We start from the raw sequence: 24,886 nt of genomic DNA, 5'->3' as shown, positions 1-24,886 counted from the left end.
ACGTTATGTTCGTATATAACAGATAACAAAAACATAGAAACAAACCATATCTCCTTTAATCCCTTTAGGCCCTGCTGAACTCTGCAACACTCACAAAAAAAGTCCAACATTAATCATTCAGAAATAAAACAATTCTGACAAAAAAGTTAATTCTATACTAGTCCTAGCGTGCAGTGGGACAATTAACACATCACAGCTGTTTTTTTATCATTTATTTTTTAAGGGGCTTCATTGTTCATTTTATTGTGGGGCCTTACTGTGGATTACTGTGGGACCCGACAACCACCTTACTATTAACTAAACCTGTGAAAAAAACAAGCTCCTGGCCAGGCAGGCATTATACCTTCAAGATAACAGTTTGTGCCTACCCTTTCTCCTGAATCTCCAGTGTCTCCTTTTTCCCCTGGGTCTCCTGGGTGTCCTGGTAGACCCAATGGGCCCTGAAAACAATCAAAATGCCACAGAAAATATGCCGGCAGGGTCTACACTATGTTCCAAAAATAATAAGATTCTGCTTCTTCCTAGCTGTATGAGCTACACTAACAGGACATCATTACCTTCATTTTTAGTAATACACAGACCACCATTTTACAAACTTCTAGTGAATCTGTGTGTTTTATAGAGGTTTTGATTGTATAGAATATAAAGTGTGCACGTAATACAGGGGTGCACATAAAACAAGAGTTGAGCATTATACAACATATAGAACCAAATGCAGCTTTGTCATGTGTGTTATACAAAGGGTGTGTGCTATGTTTAGAATATTATGGTGATATGTTGTGTTGTTACAGATCCTCAACAGTTGAAAAAAAAAAAAAACACAGTACACATTTTTGCTCAAAAGAGCAAACTTCCCAATGTTTCGGAGTGAGTTTGTAACAGGTAACTAAACATAAAATAACACTATCTGCCTAATACATTTTATCAGAGAACATGCATCTGGATGACTTACCGTGGGGCCAGGCAGACCTGTTAGACCCATTGCTCCCTGTGAAAACATATAATTAAAATATGTTACATGTTAGTATATATAACAACCACACTTATAAATGTATACAAAAATGACAATAATCATGAAAAAATAGCTTTAAAATTTAAATATTAAAGACATTTATACACTGTTTATATAAAAGGTGCCAAACCCCTTACATAAACATAACATGGTTTGTGGTAACTCACAGTCCAATGAAACATGAAACATTCAGATGAAAGAAATACACTTGTTAAAGGAGTGTACAGTATGTAGGTGTAATGGCAATTACTCTAACATTTCAATTTTGCAGTGTAAAATTGCACTTCTTTTATTCATTCACTTCTCTTAACAATTACTCTTTCAAAAACCGACAAAGTGCTCTAAAATGTGTGTTCTGTTGCTGAAACACAACAGAAGATGTACAAGTAGTCTTTCATGTTCCTTTTCATGTACCTAAAAGCTCCAGAAAAATAATATTAAACATAAAAAGAGATTCATGTCTAACAAGATAATTTAAGTAAAACAATATCTTGCAGAAATACATTTTATTAGATATAAATTCCTGAAATAATTCCTTTTGACTGGGTTCTCCTTTTGGTCCGTGTATGCCTTGAATACCTATCCCTTCAGCACCCTGGAAAAAAATGTGCATTGCAATTAAACAAAGAACAATATCACCACAAAAACAATACACTACTTTAACACAACAGAGTGCTTTAAAACACTAGTAATACAAATAGCTACTGTAGTCTCGGGTGCATTAAGAGCGGAGTACATTCTATTATCATGTATCTCACTATAACAAGATGCTCAATTTACCTTTTCCCCTTTTTGTCCAGGATTTCCAAGATTTCCATCAAGCCCTATTGGTCTTGGCAAACCTGCTTTACCCTTTGAACAGCAAAACAAACAACTGTGTCAGGAAGATCTCAACAGTATGTAAGAACCAGTAGCAGGGGGAAAAAGTCATGAGAATTGTCCTACAGTTTTAGCTTTACCAAACATATGTAGAACAAACTGCTGTGCTGTTTATACTTTTTATGACTATATGTATCATGGGACATGGGACAGAATAAACCTCCAAAAAATTCACTGCAAGGTTAAAGGATCTTGAATTAAGACAGATAACTTTTCAGCTAATGTCATATTCTGGTAAAAATGAAACTACTGTTTTTATTTATATTTTTTGCGTTACCCACACAGAACCATATTTTTTCTATTCATCTTACTTGAAATTGATTTTTTTCTGCTTAGATGTCAGCAGTTAAGCTGAAGATAATTTCTGATATTTTCACTTAAACCGTCGAAACTCTGCTTGGTTGTGTTTTTCTTCTCCGGAGCTGGCTGTGGATTTATGGAAAACGATTTTGCATGGAACACCCATACACATAGGACACAAGCAGTCTTACAACTTACAGTCTCTCCTCTGTCTCCTTTATCCTCCTTCGGTCCTGGCTTTCCACGTTGACCCTGTGGAAAACAATATGGTTGGTTTGTTTATTTGTTTGCAGGGGCTCATTATGGAGAATGTAATTTATGATGAAATGAAGAAATTGTCTTATGGTTTTATGTAAGCTTTTTTTTGTCATTTTAGTTGTATTAACCACAACACTATTTTATATTTTCCTTAATGGAGGAACACAACTGTCTGTTATTATAACTTGTTTTAATAAAAATAACATACTAATTGATTTACCAAGTCAGTTAATCAAAACTATACCATGTATAATGTTTTATATATTAAAAGTATTCCATTATTTTTCTTTTATAGTAAATATATTCAGGCTAACATATACAACCAACATTTTTACCAAGTTTATTACAATGTATTTATTGTGAAATGTTCAACTGGAAGAAAACAAACACTTACTCTTTCACCTGGTTCTCCTGAATCTCCCTAGAAAAGAATTAAAGCACACTTGGTTTATGTATTTAAGATTCTTTAAACTGCAGCAAGAATAAAATGGACACTTATGCAGATTTTGATATGAAAATGTTGCCTTGCATTAGAAAATGATTCAGTACCATCAGCCAATAAGCTTCCAGTTCTAGTGGGCTTCTATCAGACAGTAGATGCCCACTGGAACGTCACAGCATCAACTGTAAATCAAACTTAAAATCAATCTGAGCAAGTGCGTAATTTCCTGTCCAGCATCTACTGGACAGCAAATACTAAACAAAGACACAATTAGTCCAAATGTATTTTATTATCCCCCAAAACCAGCCAATCAATACTTTGAACCGACGAAAGCAACCAGTCCTCTACCAACAACTGCCAAATCAGCCAATCACAGCCTGCCAGCTCGACTGGAGCTCAGCATCTTTCAACAACAACCGAGATACAGACAATTCAGTAATAATGCGCCATTTTTTCTCTAATTATGTAGGTGACATTTTATGAACATTTCCGGGACTATTTTCCTAAAACTTCTCAGCGGACGGGTATCCAATGAATCATTACAAGTTCAAGCTAAATCTAGTGTTTTTTTAAAAGAAAATAATGAGAAAAATCACGTTTTCTCGATGAAGGCTCTACCGTGTGGTAGTTGACCTTGATGGAAGGCATAACTCTAGTAGCAGTCAACTACAACATGACAGGCCTTCATTGACAGGCTCTGTCACTTAATTAAATCATCTGAAATAAACAAGAGAAGCAATTTTCTCAAATACATAGTCAAACAGTCAAAAGTTCAATAACATTGAACCCACTGGTAATCTCATAAGAGAGTACAAGGTTTATTTCATCATAAGAAAGTTATATTGGCTCTTTGATGAGGGCATGAACTTACCTCGACTGATGTGCCTGGTGGCCCCTGAGGCCCTGACTGTCCTGAAAGTCCTGGAGGACCTGGTTCTCCTGGTATCCCTGGCTCCCCCTATAATCCCTGCAAAAAACAAATGTACCGTTCAGTATAGGCCTTCTTAATACCATTGTCTGGCCAGCATTTCATCCTTCAACAATCCATACAGAGCGGTAAATTTTACTTCAGTAACCATAAAAAACAGAGGCATCATCAACTCCAGAAGTAGCTCCTGGATCAGAAGTGTCTTTATCGTCTGCTGCTTATGACGTTTGAGCGAATACCTCCCAGTCACTGACATTGCTGTTTCATTGAGCGTTGTAGCGCTTCCTCTGTCCGCCCATGAATCGTTTACCCAACTTCAGCTCTACATAAAGGATAAGTTTCGGCAGCTTTGTATCATCCATACAGAGCACATTTCCTGTCCATCTAAGCTGAGGCTTGATTAATTGTGCTTCAAAACTGCTAGTGTCCATACAGATGTCGTCTTGAAGTGTGAAAACCTGCATCTTATTTTTAACGCAAGTCCAGACGCAAACTTAAGCAAAATATATACCAAAACTCTGCAAATGTTTGAAATGTTTGAGGTTTTTAGATAGGGTACCAATTTACATTTGCACATGTCAATTGTTCTGGTGCTCTTGAACAAGACCAACTGTACACAGTACTGACCACTACAGTAATTACTCTCAGTACAGTACCAGCGAACTTCATGAACATTTGTTAATGCAGCTTTTAAAAGAAAAGTAATTTTGTTTGCTGAAGAAAAGAGAAACTGCGGCATCTGAGATGTGTCAGAAGAAGGAGACGCAATCAAAAGGCTGTGTAATACTATAATATTACCAGTATAGTACTTAAGAACATAAGAAAGTTTACAAATGAGAGGAGGCCATTCAGCCCATCTTGCTCATTTGGTTGTTAGTAGCTTATTGATCCCAGAATCTCATTAAGCAGCTTCTTGAAGGATCCTAGGGTGTCAGCTTCAACAACATTACTCAGCTTCAACAACATTACCTGTTGAAATGATCAACGCGGGTCCGGCTTCAAAATGAACAATCATTTATTTATATACCTTTCTTTCTCTATCTGGAGGAGCACAAGAAACAAGAACACTAAGGTACTATATTCTGTGTATAACTTATATTCTCATTTGATTCATTTGAAATAAAAATCTGCATGTTAGGACATTTCCTTTAAACAGCTTACATATCCGTTCACTTATTATTGTACTTGGACCTTCAGTTTCCCCATAGATCGGTCTTATTGTGAACATATATGTTCTTCCATAGAAAGGACTGGTGATTTTGTAGGAGGTGAAATTCAGATAAATATTCTAATATTCTAACGCTAAAAAAAGAAAAGAGAAAAAACAGCAGGGGAATAAGGTTTCATCTAACAATTGCCATTTGCCACAGTTCAATAATTTCTTGGCAGCTGCCATGGCTAAATACACGAAGAGTGGTGAGGTGTAACTGGAGTCATCTTCACTACAGGGGTACGGATGCAAGTCTTGAAATAATGAGGTTAAGCAGAGGTACCACTCAGCAGAAATGTGGGACTGTAAAAAACTACAGAACTGAAAACCCAACATAGTCAATCAGACAAATTAAGTAAAACTCCCTGTCTGCCTCCTCCTTTCTAGCACAGTTCATAACCCTATCATTGTACTGCACATGTAGTTGTGAAAGAACAGTGAAGCTTTTGTAATTACAAAAAAGAGAGATTATTTTAGAAGTTGGTAATGTCTGTTGCGTAACAGTTTGATCACACATATTGCATGCTATATAGTTACTGTATGTCATTGCATTATAATTGCAAGGTAACATGAACATATATTACTCATTAACCCATCATTATCTATTATCTGCACTGCCCCTGCTTTTGTTTATTGTAATCACCTGAAATATGTCTCCATGTTAATAAATACCCAGATATCCCAGGAACACTTGTCCAGTTTAAAAGAGCACTGATATCTGTAGTTTCTGAAACTTGGGTAAACAGGGTCACCTTGGGTAAATCCACTGAAAAAGAAAAAAAGAGGAAGATATTAGAAATGTACAGTAGATACTGGGTCAGGAAATCCTTCTGCCATGCTATATTTCTATTATGTGTTGTTACACTTGAACCAGAAGCTTAAGGTTGTCTTTTTTTGTCACTAGTCAATTACATAACATTTTCAAAGAAATATAACGGTAGTTTATTGTTGTATAATCTAACTATAATCTATAACCTGTATGATGTATCATTTGTGTAAAATGTGACAAGGATTTCACAGCCAAACTAAATTTTGCATCAACATTGATTTTATTTGAGAAACTTTGAGAAAATAAAACCAAATATGCTTGTTGTATGGAAAGCATGTAACTCTAACAGTAATTAGTCTCTTGTAAAGCTTCTTGTCTTTAATAACAGATTTAAAGGGTACACAGTAAACTTAATTTCAGTCTTTAATTACATCTTCTGAATGGAATCTGTGAAATAGCATTGACTACTGTATTTATGCAGTTAGACACAGTAATTGGTATCATTGTTTATATAGCAGATGCAGTAAAGTACTTACATAGATATAGTGTGAATGTTTATCATCTTTGATGATTTTTGTTATGTTCTACTGCAAGATGAATGAAAATGCTTCCTATTACATTATTAAGAAAACATGAAGTACTTTACAAAAACATGAAGTACTTCACAAAAACATTTTTTTTCTTGTACTGCATGTATTTCTTCCCTGCTTTATCAAACTATCCATAATGGACTTGTTATTTACAGTTTTTTTTTCCTGCATAGTATTTAATATTTTTCGGTTTTCACAGCATTCAGACATATGTGGTTGGAGGAGCAATATCACTGTCAGAAGGGGAATAGTTCACGGTTTTGCAAAGTTTAAAAAAGGTAACCAAAGTACTGTGAGGTATTTAAAGAACATGTGCATAATATTTGCTTTATATACTCCCCTGTTCTGGCTGTGAGGAGGACAGGGCTGGCTTCGCGGCCCCCAACCACTGACGACACTTGAATGGTATAGGCAGAACTTTCTTGAAGCCCAGTAATCATAAAAAATGACGTGGTACCAGACACACGTTTGCTTTTCTCAGTCCCTCCTAAAAAGAAGTCAAATATATAGAGCCGTGATATACCAACAAACAAGCATGATATGAATCGACATTGCTCAAATTGCTTGAACATATCTGTGCTGTATTCAAGCATTAGCATACAGACTACATACACAGTTTCTGACAGGCTATGGTTGTTATATAAGGAACAGGTTCTTGCTTTCAGTACAGTAGGTTTTGGATATCTTGAGAGGTGAAACTAGTTATTTGTCTTCAGTTATAAGCATCGTACTGCTAAGACTTTGAGAACTAAGTATGACATTTCTTTGCACTGATAGCTTACATTTTTTTGCTCACTCACATTTTGGACCTATAATCTGGTCTATGTTCATGAACATTTCATTCCTATAAGTTTCCTGGCATGTTAATGCTTTATAAATACACCCGCTGACAAAAGAAAGGGGAATATATATATATATATATATAGGGCTTTTGATTTTCTGTGTTTTACCTCGACTTTTTTACTCTCCTTTAAGAATTCAACTGATATCTGTTAAGTCATTCATGTATCTCAATCACATCTGAGAACTGTGTTAATACTAAACTGATTTATCGATGATACCGTCTCGCCAGGTTTGAAATTGCTGTCTGTGAGCACCCAAGACGGCGAGCCACAGTACGCTGCCCTAGTCCAGCCACCAACATGCCGATTGCACGAAGGCGCTGCTTTCTTGACAGACGTGGCATATTGTTTTTTAACTGTGATTTTCTTTATTGCTTTTATTCAAGCTTGCAATTCAACAGCTGAAATCACTCCATATCCAGTGTCCAATCAACTGTCTCACTAATTAGGTGATTAAGTGCATATGCTTCAGTCATAGTCACTCAAGCGTGTCATGGGCAAGGGTGAATGATCAAGTGATTAAAAAGAAACCAAAAACGTTCCGTCAATGTCCATCATTTTTGTATACCTTATTTTTTTTTTTTCAAAAATAAATGTGTTATAATAGTAATAAGTTTCTTTTGATGCACGGTATATATCTTATCCAAGAGAAAACAGAAAACAGTCCAATAGAAAGCTGTATTTCAGATTAAAAGGCATCTAAGGCAGGAAGGACATATTTAAACCAAATGGAAAACTGTGCTTTAAACAGCTATTAAATCAGTGAGATGATGGCATCTTAGGCATTCATTGTACCACTCACTATATACAAAAATAGTGGTTAAATATTTGACTACAGAGCTAAAGCTGTAATGAAGGTTAAAGCTGGAAGTATAAACTATTACACTGTCAATTCACTTGCAAAATAAAACATACCCTAAAACAAAGAGGATAACCATCACTGTTCCAATTCTATTGTTATCACTTCCTGCTGAGAAGCTGCTTCCAGAATGAAGGGAAGAGTTAGAAGCACAAATACTATACTGTCAATCAGGTGTTAAAAAAAGCAAACTCCTAGTGCTATTCTAGTGTCTTTACATTTCCATCCAGTTATGGTTCAGTTCTTCCAACAGAACAGTGATTTATAGATTTATAGATTTATAGAGAACTTGAATTGAAGATAAATGTAAAATTGGATCTGCTTGGACAGTTACCTGTATACTGTGAAAGGGTTATTGCTGGTCCCTCTGTGTTTCCATATACTGCATGGATACTGACTGTATAGACAGTCCCAGGAAGCAGGCCGTCAATATGGTAGTGCAGGATGCTGGGCTCCAAGTACTGACTCTCCATGGTGCTGATGTCTAAGGTCAAGAATAGACAGATGCCCTCTTGTCAGTTGTGTAAACATTTTTTAATAGGCCAGACTAAAAAAAAACAATGAAACTGTCAGATATGACATGACAGTAGCACTTCTTCCTTTTTTTCTTTTTAAACAGAAACTTTATTTTGTCACCACCTATTATGTTTTTTCTGATATGGACATGCTGTTTTGTGGAAGCGAACAATCCTTGACAATCTTTAGATTTAAAAAAAAAACGTATTACTCACTATTTGTTATTGATTAAAGCATTTCATGGACTCTGATTAGAAGTAAATCACCTTGGACTACTTTGGATTGGACCTAATCAAGGTCAAGATTAAGGTAAAGCAGTCAAAGATTTGGGTTAATCCACGACACAACTCAACGATGTATGCTATATACTGTTATATGCAAAGTATGAATATTTCTTGAAATGCCAATGTATCCTCTCTGTTAAATACACTTTTCTACCTGTATTTTGTCATCTAGTAATCAGCCAGCTGATGCATCTAGTTTATTTATTACAGCCCCTATATTAGGTTATATAACATATGGTGGTGGCTATATATAGAAGTAACTACTGGTAAGGAGGGTTTCACACATCAGTTTCTACTGAAACTACTGTATGAAGTTACTGTAGAAACTGTAACTAAGAAGGTTAATGCTTTAATTGGGGTGAATATACTTAAGGAAAACCACATACACAAAATGTTTTTGTGTTTACCTGTTACTGGACTCCATGATATTTTATATTCAGTGGCTCCAACAATGAAACTCCATGCAACATCAATGGAGGTCCTCGTAAAAGTTTGAGACACAGCCAAGTGGTGCTGAAAGCAGAAAACCTGGTTAAAGAAACTGATGCCGTCTGGGCTCAGTAATGAAGGCGGGCAGAGTGCTAGTAGAACTGCCTCATCCCACTACTTTCATGCGATGTAAAATCAGTCAGTTAATATGGCTCTGGTTAATTCTTGCCATTGAAATGACCACTCTGACAGGGTGATTCAACCTTGCTTACAAATTCCTTTCATAGTATTTATCTATGAGATATGAAAGTCAGATATGGTTTGGTATTTATGAGTTTAACTAAAATGTGTACAAATGTTTAAATGATAGGATAGGACAGGCCCATGTTTTACATAACACTACATATTTAGTATGGTTTTATTAGACATATTGGGCTGTTTACTCCAGTCTGTAATGAACTCTTATTTCTTGAAAGATGAAAATTCAACAGTAATGTACAAAATTGAGAAACAAACAATGTAAGAGTGTTAAAGAAACCACCAATTATACAGCTTAGATGTTTGAAACTAGTTTTGTAGTCAATAAGGTGATTTTCTCCTATCAAAAAATAGGACTTAATTAATGACTGGAGTAAACTGAAAATATGGCCCATATTTGATCCACAGTATCAAAGCACATACTGTATAGGCTTCTCTAGTATGTTCATGTGAAAAACATTTTTTTCTCCCTTTTAAAAAACAGGATTAAATTACATACCCTGTACTGGGGTAAAACCATTTGAAAGTACCCCACCCTGTTATGGTTATATACTGTACTTAATTGTAGAGAATCCATAAACTGCAAGAGGAAAAGGTCTTCTACTCACAGGTTCTGATGGTGGCAGTGATGCCTGGTCCCACTATAGATCCAAAGAGCACATACAGGGAGAGGACATACTCTGTCATGGGCAAAGTTCTTGAGCTGGTACACAGAGGTGGAGCTGTTTAATGCCAACTGCCTTGGTTGGTCCTTACCAGAAAAATCTTTCAGTTCAAGAAAAAAGAAGCAAAATTACAATTCATCTATAGCTATTAAACACTCAACAGTGCTAAAAAAAAAAAAGACAAACGTTTTGACTAGAAGTCTCTCAGTGTCTTTAATGTTAAAGACATTGAAAAGACTTCTAGTAAACAACTTTATGAGACTGTATTGTCTTTCTCTTTTTTCTATCTTGACAATGACATCCCAGGATCATTTGAATCATCCAAAGTGAATCATTCAAAGACTCTAATTTTTTAACATAATTCACTGAACATTCAATGGTTGCAGCAGCCATCAAAGGCCTTTTTAAAGCTCTGCCGTTTACATCAAAAAGAGAGGTAGTTCATAGCTGTCCTTCCTTACAGCAATTTCATTCACTCAATGAGTCATGGTGATCGTGGGCAGAAAGAATAATTGCATGAGGTGAATGTCTTTAAATTTGACCACCTGTATAAAAATAGAAATTATCAAAGAAATAAGTTTCTGTCATAATTGTACTTATTCCTAAATTGACACTAGTAACCCACTACAAGGCATCACACACTACTGGATAATAGCCTAATTTATATACGAGTGTCATGTTCTTCACCGCTGCATCAAAACTTATTGGTCTGCCTTTTATCCAAAAGATGGTAGTTTTAAATGCTTTTAAATTCTTGTCAAATTGAAGAGCCGTCACGTTTAGTCATGGGATGAGACACTATTGCATTGCTGCCAACAAGATACAGCATAAGCTACAAGACTAATCTCTCAGATTTCTGAATTATTGATGTGTGAGCATTGATTTCGTGCCGAGGGGGGAACTGCATTACTATGTAACATACAATGCTGAAGTTGGCTTCTTATTCAGCCAGCTTCTTGTTTCGCATCCCGCACATGCAACACAAACTGAATAAGTAGCTGGGGTATTTCAGGGGTTAAATCGCTTTCAGACACTTATTTTAAAGTTGATTCTCAACAGAGTGTGACCGCCTCTACGACCTCCACGTGTATTTATCCCAGTCCAAAACGGATTTTGATACAAAAACGCCTGGCAAACATGGCACAGATAGTAAGTTGTCATGTTATCCAATAACGCAATTTTAATTAGTAGCTGGGGTATTTCGGGGGTTAAATCGCTTTGGGGACACTTATTGCAAAGTTGATTCTCACAGAGGAGGAACCCCTCTATGCCACTCAAATGTATTTATCCAGGCCCAAAACAGATTTTGATAGAAAAACAGCAGACGGGGGGGCTCCCGAGTGGCGCATCCAGTAAAGGCGCTACACGTGGAGTGCAGGATGCGCCCTATAGCCTGGACATCGCAGGTTTTAATCTAGGCTATGTCATTGCCGACTGTGACCGGGGGTTCCTAGGGGGTGGCGCACAATTGGCCGAGCGCCACCCAGGTAGGGAGGGCTTAGGTCGGCACGGCAATCCACAGTTCACCGTGCACCAGCGACCCCTGTGGCTGATGGGGCACATGCAGTTCTGCAGTGGAGTCATCAGATCTGTGTTGTTCTCTGGTACTATAGGTCTGGTGGTTTCGCTATGGATCCGCAGTGCGAAAAATGATGGATTGGCAGGAACACGTTTCGGAGGATGCATGTTTCAGCCTCCCCGAGTCGCCGGGGGGTTGCCGTGGTGAACCAGGATAAAAATAATAATTGGGCATTCCAAATTGGGAAGAAAACTGGGGTAAAAACCATTGGCGACGACTAAATAAAAATAAAAAAATGAAAACACAGCAGACAAACATGGCACAGATAGCTTATCATGTTTTTCTGTACTTGTTGATTATGCTTCGGGTACCACACCTTGAAAATCGAGTGATGCAAGCTATTTCACTCAGTGTTTTTCCTTCTTTATGCAAGTCAAGGTTTTTATAATAGTAGAAAACACTAGTGGAGGCTTTGAGTAAATTAGTGATGCTCATAATGCATCACAGTAGAAAAATGCAACATGTCTAAGACTTTTGTACAGCAGTGTACTTAAACTGGAAAAGCACTGAACTCAGTTGGCTAAAATAGGTTGCATTTCTTAAAAATGGATTATCAGACAAGATAAAAAAGGAAAACAAGTTGTTAGACAGGGAAGAATACATATGGATCACGTACAGGGCTTCCACTGGATATCTTGAAATACTGCAAAACCCCATGCCAGCTTGCCATCTGTGCCATGTTTGCCCGCTGTTTTTGTATCAAAATCCGTTTTGGACTGGGATAAATACATATGGGGGATGCAGAGGGGGTTCCCCCTCTGTGAGAATCAACTTTGAAATAAGTGACCCAAAGCGATTTAACCCCTGTTAATTATTCAATTTGCGTTACATTTCTATGCAAATTAGAAGCTGGAATGCGAATAAGAAGCTGGCGAATAAGAAGCCAAGTTCAGCATCATACGAAACATTCCGTCCAGGAAATGCTAGCTCACAAACTCTTATATTGATTCCACTTCAGTATGATCAAAAGTTCCTACTAGTTTATATATAAAGAACATTTTTAGCAAATCTTATTGGTTTACTTTTAAACAGGGCTGAACTACGTTACTCTCACACATAACCCTCAAGGAAACACTATCTCGGAAACTCTTTAATGCATTTGGTTTACTTTTAAACACTATATTTAGTTTAATTCTCAGTTGTTAACAATCAATGTTATTTAAAGCTTCTAATTATTTCAACTTCTACCCCTTGCTTAAACATTTAAATATAACCTATAAATGTTCCAGTTGTTTATCCACTTCGTGACTGCTTATTTTATGAGTGTAACGGGCAGTGTTGTGTGACACCCTGCTGTTACAGATCCTGCCCTGTTGGTGAGATGAGACGACATGAAAAGCTCTAAAACTGTTTTGCACTGTGGTTTAGACACTCGTTTGAGGTGTGTGGGGTCGCCGGGTCACGCCCAGGCTCGGCCCTATTACAACAGCACTTACTTTATACTGCACTGTAACCCTTGTAAATTGTGTTGGATAAAGGCTGTTTATTATTATTATTATTATTATTATTATTATTATTATTAAGCACTTTATCTGGATCGGATTCCACCATCCTAACATTGAAGTTTTGCGAGACATATGGAAACACTGGCCCTATACGCGTCCACACAACCTGCAGTGTAGCCCCCTCAAATTTTTGCCTAGCCCCCCTCAGCCCCCTCACTGGGGAGAGGCGGGTGCCGCCACTGATGATGAGTCTGTGTCTCAAGAAAGTAAATGTTTAGGCATTTGAGCTTCTAAATGAAGGGATCAACATAGGCAGTCAAATGCATCTTTTCTATTTGGTTGTGCATAATGACAAAATAGTATATTCAAGCCAAATGAATCTATTGATATAGCCACGGGAGTCCACAGTAGGCTTTTTAAATTATTATTATTATTACGAGTTGTTATGTATGTCTTGCTAGACACAAAGTGTAATAGAGCGGCCAGACTGCCATACTGCCAACTCCTTCAAACTTTTTTTTTTTTTTTACTTGGTGCACTTTAGTATGTGTTTAAATATCCAGAAATAATCATACAAATGTAATTTACAGGGTGCTGGGTTTCCCATCACCAAGGCTACAGCCTTGTGGTGTTTTCTTCAAGTGAAGTGCGTTGGTTCTCTTTAATAACAAATAAATCAATTGTTGGCCTGTTGTGATGCAGATTTAAACTTAAAAATGTAAATACATCTAAACTAGATTATTTTTTAATTATTAATTTGGGGTAAAATATAATTCACTGACTGGATGGTAGTAAGGCTTACATGTTTTGATATTTCCAGTGTCACAGGTCCCTCAATGTCCACAAAGATGGGGTTGATGGTGATAGTGTACTCTGAGCCTGGGCGCAGGCCGTGTATCATGTAGAACGTGTAGGATTCTCCCAGGTTAAGGTTTTTAATGTATCCTTCTGCACCGAAATCAAACACACAACATAGTTTTAAACGGCATTGTCGAATATTAACGATTCTCTAGCTTCAAGTAGTGTTCTAGTCGTTTCTTTTTAAAATATTTTTTTTACCAAAATGAAACTCCTGAAAACAAATCTACATTCAGACACCACCACCACCTTGTGGTAATAATATGTACTGCATCAAACTCACGTCAGGCTTCATTGTAAAGTAACAGCATATGTATGCTCTGTTTTGCTCAGTTTAACCAAATGTACATAACATTTCACGTGCTGTATTATATATATATATATATATATATATATATATATATATATATATATATATAATACAGCACGTGTGTGTGTACATACATACACACACACACACACACTTTTCACACACTGATTTTTAACAGAAGGGTAGAAATGTCCATTGCACTCCTAAAACGAATAATAAATAACATTCGACTACTAAATAAATATTGTAGTATTTTTTTTTTCCGGTTTCGTAATTTGTTGGGGCTGCGTTTGCATACTGTACCTGAGGAGGACCATGTTAGTCTGTAACCTGAGGCTCCCTTTACAGAAGACCACCTGGCCTGGATGCTGTCTGTAGTGGCATTCTGAAGGATCAGATTTTTTACTGGGACCAATTTCACTGTTTAAAAAAAAAAAAAAATCAACTGGATATTCTTTATTTATTCATCGAAATGCAAATGGTCTACTGCATAGAGCGGGGGTATCAAGCACAGTCCTGGAGGGACATTCCACTTCAGATTTAACAGGTAAAAAATGAACTACTTCAGGGTCTGGATGGTAGTTTAATTGGTTCAATTAAACAATTCAGAGCAAAACACTAGTACTGGAAGAGCCGACAATGTACACCCCTGGCATTAGGGTTGCCACCTGGCCCCATAATTCGGAACACTGCGAGACAGAACAGGATTTTGAAGTTGCCTTTAAACTGAAGGAAATCAACACGTGAATTGAGCGCTACACCTTTGCTGAATTCATTCGGTTGATTAATTATCTCGCGGCAGCATGACAATACAATAATAGCTTTCAACAAATTAAATAAATAAGTACCATCATCAATATTTATTTTATTAATAGTTTTAAAATATATATCTTTTAAAGTTGCTTTATAGTTTCTGAATCGCCTTAAATCGCCTTTTCCCGCTCAAATCATTAATACTGACCAGCTGTTCATTATTCCTGACACCAGACAGCGTGAACACCTGATCAGTATTATTTAATTGGGAGAGTCAGTGTAAATTAGGGCTATATATTACTAATTAACAAGATATAAATAGCAACTTTTAAATATTGATTACTGAAATACTAATTTTACAAAATAAAAAAAAGTATCTTGAATAAACCACACATGTTTATTGAAACAGACCACTGAACGTGTTTTTATTTGTTTGCTATCACTCAGCACAGAGCTGCCACTTACGTGTTCTGCCGGATGTAGATACAGGATCACTTGGCCCCTGAGGATAAACAGCATAGATGCTGATAGTATATTCTTTATCCTCCACTAGACTGTCAATCACATGAGAAGTGACGTCTCCGTTAAGGATTTGCTGCAGAGTTGAAACGCAACATTTTATTGCAAGGTGTGTCTAGTGACATACTCTAACCTCACAGCACTGACCACTCCATTATAGACTATAGGTTCACACTCCCACCCCCAAGTCCAGTGGTTATGTACACAAAGAGGACTCTGCTTGGAATATGTATTTTTTTTTTAAATCACAATATATACAAAACCAAGATATTGTATGCCATGGTCTTACATCGGGGGATGTAGATTTTATACCCTTCCAGCTTTCCTAATGGTGGTGTCCTTGCCAGTCTCATGCTAAACAGTCCTTCTTCAATCACTCGGAAATTAAGGACACAGGGCACAGGAGCTGAGACCACAACAGAAATCAGATCAAATGTTTAATGCAAAAAACTTTTTTTTTTACTGACCTTCAATCCAGCAATTAACTAGACTTTAAAAAAAATATATTTGTACATACTTGTTTTCACTTTGACTGTCGTTGAATCGCCAATGACATCAGAATATACAGCCAGGACAGTGAATTCATATTCAGTGCTGGACATCAGGTCTGTTATCAGAGTGGTTCTGACATTACCCATCAAAACAATCTGTCAAAAAACCAAGCGTAGCCTCAGTTTGATGATGAGATATTATTTTATTGGTCGAGAAAAGTACACCTACTTTGTGTTTTATATATTATAGCAGGTGAAGGTATATAGACCATGGTCCATTTTTTTTCCTACCACTTCCTCCACATAATAGAAGAACCCTTTCTGAAAAATGTGATACAAGCTCAGGGTATGGTTTTGAGCACAGTGGCCTGGAAAGTATGGCACCTGGGTCAGTTGTGCCTCATCCTATTTTAGAAGTGAGTGAATTTGCAAAATGAACATCTCCATATCTTTTTGTTAAATCTGACTATTTTTAGATTTTTGTTTAATTTATTTATGCATTCTTGGCTGCAATGTAATCTGATCTATTTATTTATGATATCTTCATATTCAGAACTTGTTTTTAGTTCTACTATGATACCATCTACATGCATAAAAAGGTGTTTTACTCCTGTGAATTCACTCTCAATGTGATAGTGTCATTTGAAAATAGAGATCATGCTTTTGTTAAAGCAGGTTCATTTATCAGGCATATACCTACAATACCCTGATGTTAATTTGGAAGGGTGAATGATGTAATGTAAACTAATATGCTAAATCCAATGTGGTAAATATAAACATTATCTTCAGTTCACCTTTTGAAGCTAAACAGACCAACAACCTTTTTTGAGTCGAAATACATTACATTAGACATTCAATTATCTGAACTCATCTGAAGATGCACATAATTATTTTTTAATAATCTGGGGTTTCATATATTTTCAGTTGTATTGAACGTGCTGGTTCCTATCCTGAATAGCAGAAATGGGAAATTATTTTGGACAATCAGGCTTTGTATAAACAAGTGTCAGCAGAGTTCATTTTAAAAAAGTGCGGATTTTGGTAGGTTTCTGTTCCAAACTGGCAGATCCAAAGAGATCTACCTGTCTCTGTTCATTTGATGCCAGCTATCCATTAGATGACATATTATTGACAGCAATCTGGTATCCAGTAACATCTCCAGTGGCAGGAGTCCAGGTCAGTCTCAAAGAGCTGTAACTCAGTTCATTCACAACCAAGTCTTTTGGACCAGTAATTGTATCTTTCACTTAAATAGAGAAGTAGTTAATAAACTGCATAATAAGAACATTTGTGGTGCAAAGTATTCAATGATTATATGTAGTTGCTTCAATTAACAAATGCTTTCTAAAATAATAATGATAAAATAAATTAATAAATTAAATGTTTACTGCAACATGGGATCTTTCAAAAATGCATTCTACTCCCTGTACTCAAAAGATGCTCAGGTTTGACGTCTCACAATAACAGCAATACAAAGGTAATTGGAATCTGGTCTTGGAGCTAGAATACTGAAAGCTAGAGTCATAAGAAACTGAACATACAGTATAACTTATCACAGCTCTCATGGTGAACTATAGCGATTATTCATTCATAACAGTGAATATCCAATTACATACCGAGGGTGATCTGTTTTACTGGGCGCGGAGGTTCAGAGGCAGTGAAACAAAGTCTTCTTGAGATTTTAGGTAAGAGATTCCTAAGCAAATTAAATTCTTCTACATACAGGAGATGTTCTTCAAAGGGATCAGATGCAGTTTTCTTCAGTTAATTTTTATCTGCGTGTTTTATTCCTGCAATAAAGATGGCTGTCACTACCATCACACTGAAATGTTGACAGTAAGGACACCCAACTGAAAACCATTATTGCTGTCCAAGTCCCTCTCAACCTCTCAAAGGAGTCTTCACGTGGTTCAGCATGAACTGTTGGGGGAGAAACAGAAACCATGGAATGACCCAACTGTTGTGGTTAGAAATTCTTGGATTTCAATAATTTTGCAGTTCTATAGCTGCTATTCAGAATTTACAAATTCATTTTAATTCTCATGCTCTACCCAGACTTCTCTGAAAGGAGGCACACATATCCACTGCAAAAGCTGTGATTCCATGATCCTGAAGGGTAATTGCAGGGTTCTCCACTGAATCTGCAGACTTCCCATCAGTTATTAAAATGACAATCTGTGAATGGAATATATTGGAGGGGAAATATTTCTGCTTAGTAAATCACCTCAGAACAGTATATTCAAATACAGGTAGTAGTTTTGGACTTGGTCAAATACAAATTATTATTATTATTATTATTATTTATTTCTTAGCAGACGCCCTTATCCTAGCAAAAACATTTCAAGCGTTACAATACAAGTAATACAATAAGAGCAAGAAATACAATAACTTTTGTTCAAGTAAAGTACAAGTTTGACAAACCACAATTCAATAATACAGCAGGTAATAGTGATAGTTACATCAGGATATGATTAAATAGTGATAGTTACATCAGGATGTGAGTAAATACAAAGTACTACAGGTTAAAAACTTGGCAGATTACAGTATTCTGAAGTACAGGATTAAATGCAGTAAAATAGGGGCTGATAAGAGCAAAATAAAGCACATTTACATGAAGGGTGATAGTGTCCCAGGATACAAACAGAGGAGTTCTACAGGTGCTCTTTGAATATATCAATGTAATATTAATGTAATGTAATAAATGCAGTTGTGTGAATATCAAATATCAAACATCAAACATATAACTGCTAAGCTAGGAAACATTGTCCAAGCAACTGACCAAGGACTGACCTTCTCCTAAAAAAAAAAATCAACACCTGGAAATGACATTATCTGTTTTTTACTGATAAAATAATTTTGGTGATGGGCCAAGAAAAAGACACTGATGACAATGGGAGGGTACTAGAAACAGAATGTACGGGCTGTGTTTTAAGGACAAGCCCATTTTTAAATTTGTATTGCGGCTTGCTTAGGGCTGTCCCTCCCTTTTCTGAGTGATTACAATACCTTTGGTGCATCATCTCTGATAACTGCTGAGCTGAACGCAGACTCAGTCAGGAATACCAGGGCCTCGCCTGTTTTTGTGTTTCCTCCTTCAAAAGGAAGATCGCGCACAGCCAACAGGACTTCCTCAATGGTGAGATAGTCAGTAAGTGCAATCTTCATCCTGGAAAAAAAACATGTAACTAATATTCAGCAAGACCCCTTTCACTTTTCATACACTTTTCAGTCTCTGTAAGGCGCTTTGGATAAAGCGTCTGCTAAATGATTTATTATTATTAATATTATTATTATTATTAATAATAATAATAATAATAATAATAATAATAATAATAATAATAATAATAATAATAATAATAAAAGGTGTGCTCGGGGTTAAAGAGTAAGTAGCCTCAACTGTAATTTACTTGTATTTATTTTTTACATTTCCCTTACTCTTGTATGATGTTGGAAATCATTCTTAGTGGTTCTTGGTTTGTTCAGTATTGATTTACTATCATCTTTCTCTTAATCTGCCTTTACCTGGCCTTGAGCTGCTTTGTCAGTGTTCAGCTTTGCACTTCACAGCAATAGAATTCATGACAACGGGTCTAGTACTGTTATGTTGTACTGAACATATTGACTCACAATAGCCAAGTCTTCTTTCAGTCGGTAACTTTACATGGCCAGTAGCCAGTTTCTTTTATTTACCTTGGTCTGTCATTGTAGACTGTTACTCCAAAACACATCCCCTCTTTGCCAACTGGCATCTGCTTAAAAGTTCCAGTAATGCTATTTATGAAGTCTTTGACAATGTGGAAATTGGCATCTCCGACATGATTCACCCACCAGAAACACTATGTCTGCTGTGACTGCAGTGCGGCATACTGGAAGAGAACAATGGTATGTCATCAATAAATGTCAAAGTGCTGTTAGACCCTAACACTCTCTTCAAAACACTTATAATTCTTATGTATGTGTGCATATGGATCTGGAAAAAGTATACTGTATAATTTTGCAGTGGAACAGGACTTTATTTTAGTGATGCAAACAACTATACATAGGATTGTGGCAGGGTAACCGATGGTCAGGCAGGCAATATATCATATATATATATATTATAGTACTGGTCCTTTAACTCTAAGCTATCACAGTGACCAGAGCAGAAAGCACTGATCTGCTTGCCTCCGTTATGCTCCTCTGTACACATGGTCGAGCTACATTGGCCATTTATTTTCCGATTTAGGCTGACCATCCTTAAACTTTCCTTAAAGATTAATTTGAGCATGTGAAATATCCAATAATCACACATTTTTAAGTCCTGTATGATATTGAATTGTAGTAACAGTCTACTAAAATATTGAGGCAAATACAAAAAAACAATAAAACAAAAAAAACCTTGATAATAAAATAAAAACTGAAAAAGCAGGAAAAAGACAGTAAATGCATTCATCATTTATAAAGTGATTTGAACGTGTTGACATTATTTGTATTTAGTGTATATTCAGTAAATCCAAGGAGTCAATTAATTAATAAAAACATATTAATATTAAGAATATAAAACATTATAAGTTGCGCAATTAATTGATGAATATTTGAATTAATAAAAAGCCCCCAGAAAAAATAACACAACAAACCAGACGTTATTTTGGATCTGAAATATTTGCCACTAGATGTCAGTCTAACTTAAGGAATTGCAGTACATGCCTTTCCATTTTGAATGATTTTGATGAAATCATAGCTACGGTGAGTTTCTGGAAGCTCACTTTACATATATGTTAACTAGTAGCGTGGGAGGCAGCAGGAATGTAGCAGCACAGTATAATGGCATTGCACTTAATAACCTCAGAATTGTTTATTTGTATGATACAATAGGTTGTCCTATATGTTCACTCTTGTTTGTGCTCCTAAAACCTCTGTCTCTCAGGATAGAAATATACAGTATCTCTAGAAATATATATTTTGTTTATCTTGCCGTTTAAAATCTTTGTGATATTTATTAATACATCTATTTGGACCTAGTGATTAACTTAATTTTAAGGCTTCAATAATTATTTTAATTTTTTACAACCAAACTCTTGAATTAAGGGCTTGTAAGCAGGAGGTCCCCGGTTCAAATCCCACCTCAGCCACTGACTCATTGTGTGACCCTGAGCAAGTCACTTAACCTCCTTGTGCTCCGTCTTTCGGGTGAGACGTAGTTGTAAGTGACTCTGCAGCTGATGCATAGCTCACACACCCTAGTCTCTGTAAGTCGCCATTGATAAAGGCGTCTGCTAAATAAACAAATAATAATAATAAATGTTTACTGTATTTCACAAATAAAGCATATGAACCATTGACTAATTATCCAGCCAAAACCAAAAGACGCAGTCTTTACTTAAAATTGGGGGAATTTGCTATTCCTATTCAAGTTTAAAACATCTTGCTATGTTATGTTTAATTTGTTTAATTGATTTTACAAGAGTGTAGATATATTTTGGAAAAGCTGTACCCTCACCAGTGTAATAATTGTGTGTGTTTTTGCACAACATGATAGTAACTATTCTCTCCAGGAACTCTATTAATTCCCCTATGAGTAATAGAAGTAAAGGCCTGTATTTAAGGAAGGTATTGAGCTGCTTTGCTTGCAGCACTCTTCAGTCATTGTTGTGATGTTACAAGTGCCAAAGAGTCCCAGGTTAGTATTTCTGTACAAGTAATGGAAGAAGAGATAGAATGGTCTAAAGAAATCGAGAGTCATATCTAAAGCTGTTAATAAATATATGTGTAAAGATAAGACTTAGGGTTAGTAATTTGCATAAAAACATGTACGGATACCACACAGCTATTTGTCACTTGTATGTTTTTTTATTCTAATTGTACACATTGATTTGATTAGTGCCCACTTTATATATTGTTGTCTGACACTTTGTAATTGATTTGTATCACTTTCTAGTAGCTTTTTCACTCGGTCCCCTTGATATGCCTTATTGAGTATCGATTAGTTTAATTATTGATAGAAGGACCTTGAACACTGTATTGCTGCTACTTCTAAACGTGCTGTCCAATAAATAAACTTCTATTGATCTGAATACATTGTCTGTGTGCTTTTCTTGGTGATCTTGTTCCCTGTATTTTAGATCTGCCATCTGCATAAAAAAGAACCAGATACATTATTCTATATTTTGTTTTTGGCATAGTCTGGCTACACATTAAAAATAATCCATTTGTGTTTTACATTTTTAGACCCTGTTGTGTACTTCCCTGTCTGTGTTACACTACTTTACTGAGAAGTATGTATTGATGATATCATGCCTTATAATGCAAGACAGGGGGTGGGATTACAGGCCAAACCAGCACAGGGTTCTCAGCTGTTCCACATAGCTCTAACCAAGCAGAGATCCTCTTCAATTTCATAAGCCTGTTATACTGTCAGAGATAAACTACTGTATATACTTTTCATCTGTTTAAAAAGTTCAACCAGATGTCACCCCTCTACTCAGCATTACCCACATGTGTTAAGTATTATTAATTTCTTAGCAGTCACCCTTATCCAGAGCGACTTACAATTGTTACAAGATATCACATTATTTTTACATACAATTGCATTATTTTTTACACATTATTTTTTACATACAATTACCCATTTATACAGTTGGGATTTTACTGGAGCAATCTAGGTAAAGTACCTTGCTCAAGGGTACAGCAGCAGTGTCCACCAACTGAGATTGAACCCACGACCCTCCGGTCAAGAGTCCAGAGCCCTAACCACTACTCCACACTGCTGCCCCACATAATTTTAAACATAGTATGATAGACATTCTGCTGGTGACGCAATAGCTGCTCTTGTTGGAGCACTGTAATCTGAAAACATTTTGTTACTATTTAATAAGATTTCCCAACTGCTGGACACATTGAGCAGAAGGAAGTGATGGAACTGAACTGTGTCAAGTGTTTTTTTTTTTTAGAGTCAGGACCTTCAGTTGTAAAAAGTGATGACCTCCTCCTGGACAGCACTGGAAGCTTTTGAAAACCTGGACTTTACAAATAGCCTCAGACCTAAACCAAAAAGTAATACACACGAACAAAACAAAAACAGCATCACAGTAGAAAAATACAAAATTCTGAATTGCCTTTACTAATGAGGTGTATAGCTATCAAAAACTTATGATGTTCCTGTAAAGGGAGTATTTAAAACATGAATAACTAAAATGTGAAACTTCTGATTTATTCATTGAGAGCATGATCAAATACAACCCCTCTTTCAAATTATATATTTTTTAATTGAATAGTGAAAAATAAAACCCCAGTATCTCATAATTATGAATACTGTAATAAAGGCAGGCAGCATGACTTCAATGTTAACTTGTACATACGTTATTTATTAACGTTATACAGTATAGTTGCAGGGCCAGCTAATTTAAATATGGATGAGTGCCGTAGAGAATACCAAGTAACAACATTCATCAACTATTCTTACTCCAGGTGAGCTTATTTCAGTAGAAAACTAAAAATATATATTTTAAATCCAGACTGACATTTTTCATTTCTCAATGTGCATATCCAAAAAAAAACATGTTTGAAAAGCCAAAAACATGTTAATAATAGCAAAGAGATGTAATAACAGGCTATTACTATAGGATGGGTCTATATGGGCTAATGTCTTTCTTTCACTCAAAGTATTTTAAGTGAGCTACTTACAAGTGGACTGAATCTTGCTAAATGTTGTGTAGAATTATGGGTAGTTTCATTGTTCAGACATGGGTAGTTTCAGTGTTCAGACATGGGTAGTTTCAATTAAGGGTAATTCAATGTTAGCAACACAAACCTAACAGAAATTCTATCGGTACGTTTAATGAAACTTATAAACAACTATTAAAAGTAACAAATCCCCTGGTCCGAATAGCATAAGAGTGCTTAAAGAAACAAGAGAGGTCATCGCCAAGCCACTGCCAAAAGATTTTTCACAAATCAATCATGATCGGGGATGTCTCAGCTGACCAGCGTGTTGCGAATTAAATACCCATATTAAAAAGGGAGATAAGGTTGAACCAAGAAGCTACAGACCCATCAGCCTCACTGCCATAACATGTAAAATCGTGGAATCAATTGTAAGAGGGAAACTAGAGGAGTCTATATACACTGCAAGGGCATCATAGGAGACAGTCAATCTGGATTCAGGAAAGGGTGCTCCTGCCTGGCAAACCTCTTAGACTTCTTCAAAAAAGTCACTGTAACAATGAACACAAAAATAGCCTATGACATGATATACTTGCACTTCCAAGCAGCCTTTGACAAGGTGCCACATGAAAGGCTTATCCTCCAGCTGCAATCCGTGGGAATACAAGGTACTACATGCAAGTCGATACAAAAGTGGTTAAAACACAGGAAGCCCAGAGTACTTCTAAGAGGGGAACCCTGTAACTGGGACAGTGTACTCAGTGGGGTGTTGCAGGTCTCTGACCCTGGACCACTGATGTTTCTTTTCTACATCAACAACCAAGATCAGGGGGTAATTAGCAAACTTGTCAAATTTGCAGACAACACAAAGTTTGGGGACTGGCCAACACACCTGCAGCCACCCAGGAAATCCAAAAAACGTGTACAGTATACGGAACTGGGCAGAAACATGGCACATTAAATTAAATGCCAACAAACGTAAAGTGTTACAAAAATATAAGAATAGGAGAACAGAACTAGAACAGGCACACCAAAAGAAAGACTTTGGT

The 24,886-nt window shown here is 36.3% G+C and overlaps 1 long non-coding RNA gene and 1 pseudogene across 1 annotated transcript; both read right to left on the bottom strand.

The window, feature by feature from the left end:
* Positions 1-1,314: 1,314 nt before the first annotated feature.
* On the bottom strand, positions 1,315-5,792 carry LOC131737542 (uncharacterized). The gene is made up of 6 exons (XR_009329188.1): positions 5,673-5,792; positions 3,763-3,858; positions 2,844-2,870; positions 2,390-2,443; positions 1,793-1,864; positions 1,315-1,607 (listed from the first exon to the last, which is right to left on the bottom strand). It is a non-coding gene; the product is annotated as an uncharacterized LOC131737542 (long non-coding RNA).
* Positions 5,793-6,351: 559 nt separating this feature from the next.
* LOC131737614 (collagen alpha-1(XIV) chain-like) lies at positions 6,352-19,945 on the bottom strand (annotated as a pseudogene).
* Positions 19,946-24,886: the final 4,941 nt, after the last annotated feature.

Source organism: Acipenser ruthenus, chromosome 7 (genome assembly GCF_902713425.1).
Source record: "Acipenser ruthenus chromosome 7, fAciRut3.2 maternal haplotype, whole genome shotgun sequence".
Classification (NCBI taxonomy): Eukaryota; Metazoa; Chordata; class Actinopteri; order Acipenseriformes; family Acipenseridae; genus Acipenser; species Acipenser ruthenus.
The sequence above is the reverse complement of the archived record's forward strand: the minus strand, read 5'-3'. Positions and strand labels throughout refer to the sequence as shown.